Raw genomic sequence first — 7,914 nt, forward strand, 5'->3', positions numbered from 1 at the left:
TCAAGCGCATTCAATCCATAAAATGCACTGTAGTTACTTTGCAAGGCTAGTCCAATAGCAACTTCCAAGCCAGTCCTAGTTTTTTCCGGTGGAGCGATCAAGAGAAACTTCACAGGTGCTAGTTACAGTGGACTTCAGTGCAGATCAAAAGCTGTGGGCACCCTAGAGTTCATGTGTGAGTGTCATTTGATTATCTATAAAATGTTATCTAGGAGCTTTCTTTGTGGCAGCTTTGAAAAATTCACTGCTGATTTTCTTGCAGCAAAGTTTTCACATTAGTTGTCACATTTGTTCTGGGATCAGGCTGATGAGGATAAGTGAACAGTTAAGGCATAGTTCAAACAACAGTCATCTACACCTAACCTGATTCATGTGATCTTTGTAGACTCTTGCTTAGACAAGGGTATAATCTATCTGATATCAGCACCTGGATTGCATATTGCCTCTTTGTTGAAAACTGGTTTACTGTACTTCTAGTATTTAATCATAAGAACATAAGAAATAGGATCAGGAGCAGGCCATCTGGTCTGTCGAGCCTGCTCTGGCATTCAATAAGATCACGGCTGATCTGGCCATGGACTCAGCTTCACCTACCTGCCTTTTCCCCATAACCCTTAATTCCAGAACTATGCAAAAATCTATTGTGTTAAATAGATTTACTGCGGAAGCCTCCATTGCTTCAGTATGAGGGTATGCTGGTACCCTGGCACTGGAGTCACCCAGAATGATCACTTCATGTTCCTCTGGGACATGGATCAGGGGACTTTCACATAGGAGCATAAGTCTCCCTTAATTTCATCTGCAATTGGTTTATGGTGTGTGTATTAGCATCTTGCTCTGAATTAGAATATGCCAAAGAGTTATGACACTTTCACTTCTCTTGCTCAGGCCTGTAATATCAATGTTGGTGTATCTCAGCTCCTAAGCTCTGACATTTTGGGAATGTCTTTGATAGGTATGACGTTACAGGTCGTAAACTTTATGTGGAGACTGCAAGTTGACTGTGTGTGATTTCTTTGAATGTGGTTTAGTCATTGACAACACTTACCTTACAGATATGGCCCAGGTGTTGATTCAATGGCATGGAGATCAGAGACAGTCTGTAATCAGATCCCAGTGAATGGATATGAAAGTGTACACAAAGGAGGGTTTCTTGATGACCTCTGCCTTAACATCCATTTTCAAAAGAATGAGTAGACACAATCCTCTCACACTGGTGACTGGGAGCAGAGCCTAGCTATGGGTACAGCTGGGAACACGGCACAGATGGGGAAGGTTCAAAGGGAGAGGAGGGTGCACGAGATGATGAATTGAGAAAGAGATCTCTGATTTCCTTGCCAGTGAATCAAGGAATCTGTCAAACCAGCACTGTAACTTGTCAATGACTATCCCATGTTAAAACAATGGCTCAAAGACAGCTTCTACTCCCCACAATAAGCTACGGCACTTAGTATGTCAGAGCCTGAGTCTGTCTGTATCAGTGTACAGAAAACTGTGTTGTTAACACTCACAGGTAATGAACCCTTTCCTTAAAGATGAACTGCAATTATGGAAGCACCAGAGGAAGTTAATGACAATGGTCTCAGAAGTGAAAGGGTTAACATATGAGGAACTTTTGATGGCTCTGGGCCTTAACTTGCTGAAGTTTAGAAAAATGAGGAGGATTTCACTGAAACTTGTTGAATATTGAAAGGCTTAGATCGAGTGGATGTGGAAAGGTAAGTGTGGTGAACTACATATGCCTGTCTGGACACGCCCCCCCACCCCACTGACTGCTCCTGTGGCTCCTCCCACAGACCTCGATATAAAGGCGATTGGCGGCACAGACCCTTCCTCAGTCTCCAGGATGTTGTGTGGTGGTCACTTGCTGCTTGTGCTTTCTTCCAGCCAATAAAAGCCTACCTTAACCCACGTCTCAGAGTTATTGATGGTGCATCAGTAAGTCTAGTACCAGAGGGCACAGTCTCAGAATAGAAGAGAGTCCCTTTAGAACAGAGCTGAGGAGGTATTTCTTTAACCAGGGAAGTCATGAAGGCCAGATTATTTAAAGTGGAGAGTGATAGGTTCTTGATTAGAAAGGGTGTCAAAGGTTACAGGGGGATGGCAGGAGAATGGAGTTGAAAGGGGTAATAAATCAGCCATGATTTAATGGCAGTGCAGACATGCTGAGCTGAATGGACTACCGTCAATTCCGGTGTATAAGCCAAAAATTTGGCCTGAAATTTTGGTCCTAAAATCAGGGGGTTGGCTTATATAGAGGGTGCCAACTTTGGAAAAACGAATACACAGAAGACAGGTCAGATTTATTGGCTGTTTTTGAGTCAAATTGTTTCCACTGTTGATGCATGAATTCTTTGGTTTGTTTAAACTCACATCTAGCGGCTGAAGCACGGACATCAAACCATCGGGGATAATTTGCAAAGTGCGTATTTTCAGCTTTCAATGCTGCTTTTGTCTCACCTGACAAGTGCGCTTTGAACATGTCCCAGACAAGTAGAGACTTTTCCTTCCTGAAACCTTCGGGATGTCAACGCCACACCTCTTTAACCCACTTTGTCCATCCAGCAGCATTCTTGAACGTAAACAACACCCCGCAGGAATTTTCTGAGAAATCTTTGTCTTTTGTCTCAATACAAGATCACGTCTATTCATAAATAGGGTGCACCAACTTCGCGTAGCTTTGAAATTTTTGCTGACCTCACGGAGTTCTTCAACGCTTGAACTCGAATCATTTCTCTGGTAACAATGTATCCAGACGATCGCTGGTGATTCACCCACTCTAAAACTTTTTCTTCCAGTTCTGGCCACTGGCGTGTTTTCCCGCGGTTTGCAAATTTCGTCTTTGGCATTTCCCTCAGCGTGTCCTCTGCCTTTCTCCAATCTCTCACTTTTACACAAACTTCTTAGCAGCTGCAGAATTATTCGTTCCTTTAGCAAATTCAACAACCTTCAGCTTGAAGCCAGCATCATATCGCATTTGTTTTAATCTTTTGTACATGGTGGTCGCAAACTCAATACTGAGTACACGTACTGATCCCGCCACCCCATGTTATGTTTTAACGAGATTACGATGGGCGCTAAATGGTTTCACGGGGGTTACATTTCAGAGCATTCTTCTCCATTGGAGACCTAATCCAAAATTTCTCTCCCTGATTTATTCATTAAGAATTTGCCTATAACACTCTACAATGTGTAGGCCTGTTTCCTTAGCAGGTACTGGTTCACAAAATTTCCAGGTTCCGGATCCGGCAAAGCTGAGTACCGGCATGTGAGATCTTGTGATCTTTTCTGGTTAAATCAAAAACCTCTACAAAAGGGGTCGGCTTATACAAAGGTAACATGAAAAAATCACTTTATTCACCTTGAAAATGGGTGGGGGGGGGGGGAAGGTCGGCTTATACTCCGGAATATACGGTATTTCTGCTCCTGTGTCTTATGGTTTTAAGAGATGGAAGTTCATGTCATCAACTCAAAGTTTAATAAAGTTTAGCTTACAAAGTCAGATAACACAGTTTCTAGATTTAAGATGCCTGATCATAAACTCAAGTGATTCTCCACTCCTGAACAATGCACACAACATGAAGGAACTAGAAAGTCAAGCAGCAATCCGTGGAGGGGGAAGAAATAGTCAACATTTTGGGAAAGGACCAGATGAAGACCTCTTAGCACTTTGCGTGTATTGCTTAAGATATTTGATGGTGAGTTTACAAATCTCCATATTAATAAGGAAATATTTTGTTCTGCAATGAACTCAAGCTCAAGAAAATACTATAAATGAACCTACATTAAGTACACTACGAATTCTCATTGTAATCCAAATCTTTGAAAAGTAACTTCAGCACAAAACCTGTTCTATGGTCCACTGTTCACTGATATTAAGATACTAGCAATGCTGTATAAGCTTCACATATAATGTAAGAAAAGAATAAATTCATAATTGAAAAAAGAAGTTACCGCACTGATACAATTTGTTTACTTTTATAACATCTGTACCACTGATACCAGCCACGTGTCCAATAGGTATGTTTTTATGTTTTTTGGGTACCAAAGTAGGCTTTTCAACTGCTTTGGTCTTATAGTACCTGTAATCAAATAGCAAGATGAATTTTCACTTCATGAAATACATTTTCATACTGAACTTAATACCTACAACATTTTCTTGTTTATAAATTACTCTACATGGAATACATTATTCATCTACTTTAAATAAAAATTATGGAAGCACATTCTGGTCAGTTTCAAATAAGACAAGCTTGTTAGTGAATCCTGTTGGTAAACTATTTCCTATGACGTAATCAATGTGATTATCATCTGTTCCATTTCACATCCAAATTATATCTTTGTTTAGATGTGACTTATAACTACTGTATAAAGTAAATATATCTGGTTAGGAATTTTAACTCTCAGAATAACCGAGCAGTAGCAAGTTGTGGGGATATAAAAGCTGCTTTTATGATATCAGTAGAAGCCAACTTTACTAAAGTTAGAAATATTCTAATTAGAGTCAAACCATGAGGTTGAATCATTGTCTGCCTGCATATAAAATATCTGGATAACATTTAAGCATGGACTGATAAGTGATAAGTACAGTCTCACAAATAGTAAACAAAGACTCCTTCCATCGAGAGAGATCACAAGTATTTGACAATCTCCTACCACCCATGCCAAATCAGGGTTACAAATATTAGTTAACGATTAATAACGGAATTGATGATTGGATGTGCTGGTGAATGGGTTGAGAAACGGCAGATGGAGTTTAATCCTGATAAATGTGAGGAGGTGCGTTTTAGGAGTACTAATGAGGCTTGGTGTCAAAATGGTTGTTGTGGTGCATCTAGTGTGGTAGTGTAGTAGGCACTGCCTGTCGCTCTCACTTTTAGCTTCCACTGCTGGCTAGCAGTTTTGCAAAAATGGGAGCTGAATGTGCAAGCCTCTCTGACAGTACATAGCCTCATGCAGTGCCTCCTTCCTGGTGACATATGAAAACTGAATTCCTTTCGGATTCAGACTGAACTACAGAGGATGGGGAGCAAGTCTGGCCCCTGCACACGTAGCACGCAGGCCCACTGACATGTGGACACACCCTGGTGCTCGTGAACCACATCCTCAGCTATGGATAAATAGCCCCACTGCCTTGTGGGGAGGCTCAGGAGAGATGAAGGCTACAGGAATAAACCCAAACAGAAAATCCAAAGAGCAGCCTATCAAGAACTATTTACAACTATCAAGAAAAATATATTCCACTGAAGAAAAAAGGGTGTAAAAGAAAAAATAGTTATCCGTGGCTAAGTAAAGAAATAAAGCAAAGTATATGACTAAAAAGAAAGTTATATAAGGTAGCTAAATCTAGTGGGAAGATTGAAGATCGAGAAGCTTTTAAAGATCAGCAGCAAATAACAAAAAGATTGATTAAGAAGGGGAAGATAGATTATGAAAGTAAATTGGCAAAAAACATAAAAGCAGATAGTAAGAGTTTTTATAGTTACATAAAAAGAAAAAAGGTGGCTAAAGTAAATGTTGGTCCCCTAGAAGATGAGACCGGGAAATTAATGGTAGGGGACATGGAGATGGCGGAAATGCTGAACAAATATTTTGTATCAGTTTTTACAGTAGAGGACACTCAAAATATCCCAACACTGGATAAACAGGGGGCTCTAGGGGGAGAGAAGCTAACTACGATTCAAATCACCAAGGAAATGGTACTTGATAAATTAATGGGACTGAAGGTGGATAAATCCCCTGGACTGGATGGCTTGCATCCTAGGGTCTTAAGGGAAGTGGCGGTCGGGATTGTGGATGCATCAGTGATAATTTCTTCAAAACTCGCTGGACTCGGCAATGGTCCCGGCAGATTGGAAAAATGCTAATGTAACTCCTTTATTTAAAAAGGGCAATAGACAGAAGGCTGGGAATTATAGGCCAGTTAGCCTAACATCTGTGGTTGGCAAAATGTTGGAATCGATAATTAAGGAAACAGTAACAGGGCATTTGGATAAACATAGCTTAATAGGACAAAGTCAGCATGGCTTTACAAAAGGGAAGTCATGTTTGACAAATTTGTTGGAGTTCTTTGAGGACATAACATATAGGGTAGATAAAGGGGAACCAGTGGATGTGGTGTATTTGGACTTCCAAAAGGCATTTGACAAGGTGCCACACCAAAGATTATTACTTAAAGTAAAAAAGCATGGGATTGGGGATAATATTCTGGCATGGGTGGAGGATTGGCTTTCTAACAGAAAACAGAGAGTTGGGATAAATGGTTTATTCTCAGACTGGCAGTTGGTGACTAGTGGTGTTCCGCAGGGGTCGGTGTTGGGACCCCAACTCTTTACAATCTATATTAATGATTTGGAGAAAGGGACTAAGTGCAACGTATCGAAGTTTGCTGATGACACAAAGATGGGAGGGAGTGTAATGAGTGCGGAGGACATTGAAACCCTGCAGGGGGACATAGATAGGCTGAGTGATTGGGCAGACATTTGGCAGATGAAATATAATACTGACAAGTGTGAGGTCTTGCACTTTGGCAGGAAAAATAATAGAGCAAGTTATTATCTAAATGGAGAGAAACTGGAAAGTGCTTCTGTGCAAAGGGATCTGGGGGTCCTGGTGCAGGAAACACAAAAAGTTAGTATGCAAGTGCAGCAGGTGGTCAAGAAGGCCAATGGAATGCTGGCTTTTATTGCTAGGAGGATGGAGTATAAGAACAGGGAGGTCTTACTGCAGTTGTACCGGGTATTGGTGAGACCACACCTGGAGTACTGCGTGCAGTTCTGGTGTCCATATTTAAGAAAGGATATACTGGCTCTCGAGGCAGTGCAGAGAAGGTTCACTAGGTTAATTCCGGGGATGGGTGGGTTGATGTATGATGAGAGGTTGAGTAGATTGGGACTCTACTCATTGGAGTTCCGAAGAATGAGAGGCAATCTTATTGAAACATATAAGATTGTGAAGGGGCTTGATCGGGTGGATGCGGGGAGAATGTTCCCAATGATGGGTGAAACTAGGACTAGGGGGCATAATCTTAAAATAAGGGGATGCCGTTCCAGGACTGAGATGCGGAGAAATTTCTTCACTCAGAGGGTAGTGGGGCTGTGGAATTTACTGCCCCAGAGAGCTGTGGAAGCTACTACACTCAATAAATTCAAAACGGAGATAGACATTTTCCTGGATAAAAATGGCATTAGGGGATACGGTGAGCGAGCAGGTAAGTGGACATGAGGCTAGGTTTAGATCAACCATGTGATCTCCTGGACCAGTTTTTGATAGCCTGGATGGGTCGGAGAGGAATTTTCCAGATTTTTTCTCCTCAATTGGCAACTCGTTTTTTTTTCCCTAGGTGATCACATGGGTTTGGGCGGGATGAATAATAAAATAAAATGGGCGGCATGGTGCCCTGTTGGTTGGCACTGTTGCCTTGTGGGATTCGGTGAAAACTAGAGTTAAGATTGGATCAGCCATGATCTCGTTGAATGGCGGAGCAAACTTGAGGGGCCGATTGGCCTACTCCTGCTCCTATCTCTTATGTTCTTATGGCCCCTAAGGTGGATGAACGTCATTGAACATCCTTCCAGCAGCTCCTGCAGCTAAGCTGGTGCCAAACATATTGCTTCATAAGCTTTCCTTTTGATTACACTAGTGAGGCCAAGAGGGAAATCTCAATGACTGGGCATCTCAGGATCTCCATCCCTTCTGCCCAGATTTGTAATGGTAATTGTCATCACCCACTGTCCTTCGAGACAGATGGATGCCAACGAATGAACGAATGAGGCTTGGACATTCACCATGAACTTGGCAGATATGATGTTGTTGGTATCACTGTGTCATGAATGAAGGAAAATCACAGCTGGGAGCTTAACATCCAAGGATACATTTCCTATTGGAAAGACAGAAAAGTGGGTAAAGGGTGTG

The sequence above is a fragment of the Hemitrygon akajei genome, chromosome 6, assembly GCF_048418815.1.
Source record: "Hemitrygon akajei chromosome 6, sHemAka1.3, whole genome shotgun sequence".
In the NCBI taxonomy this organism is placed as follows: Eukaryota; Metazoa; Chordata; class Chondrichthyes; order Myliobatiformes; family Dasyatidae; genus Hemitrygon; species Hemitrygon akajei.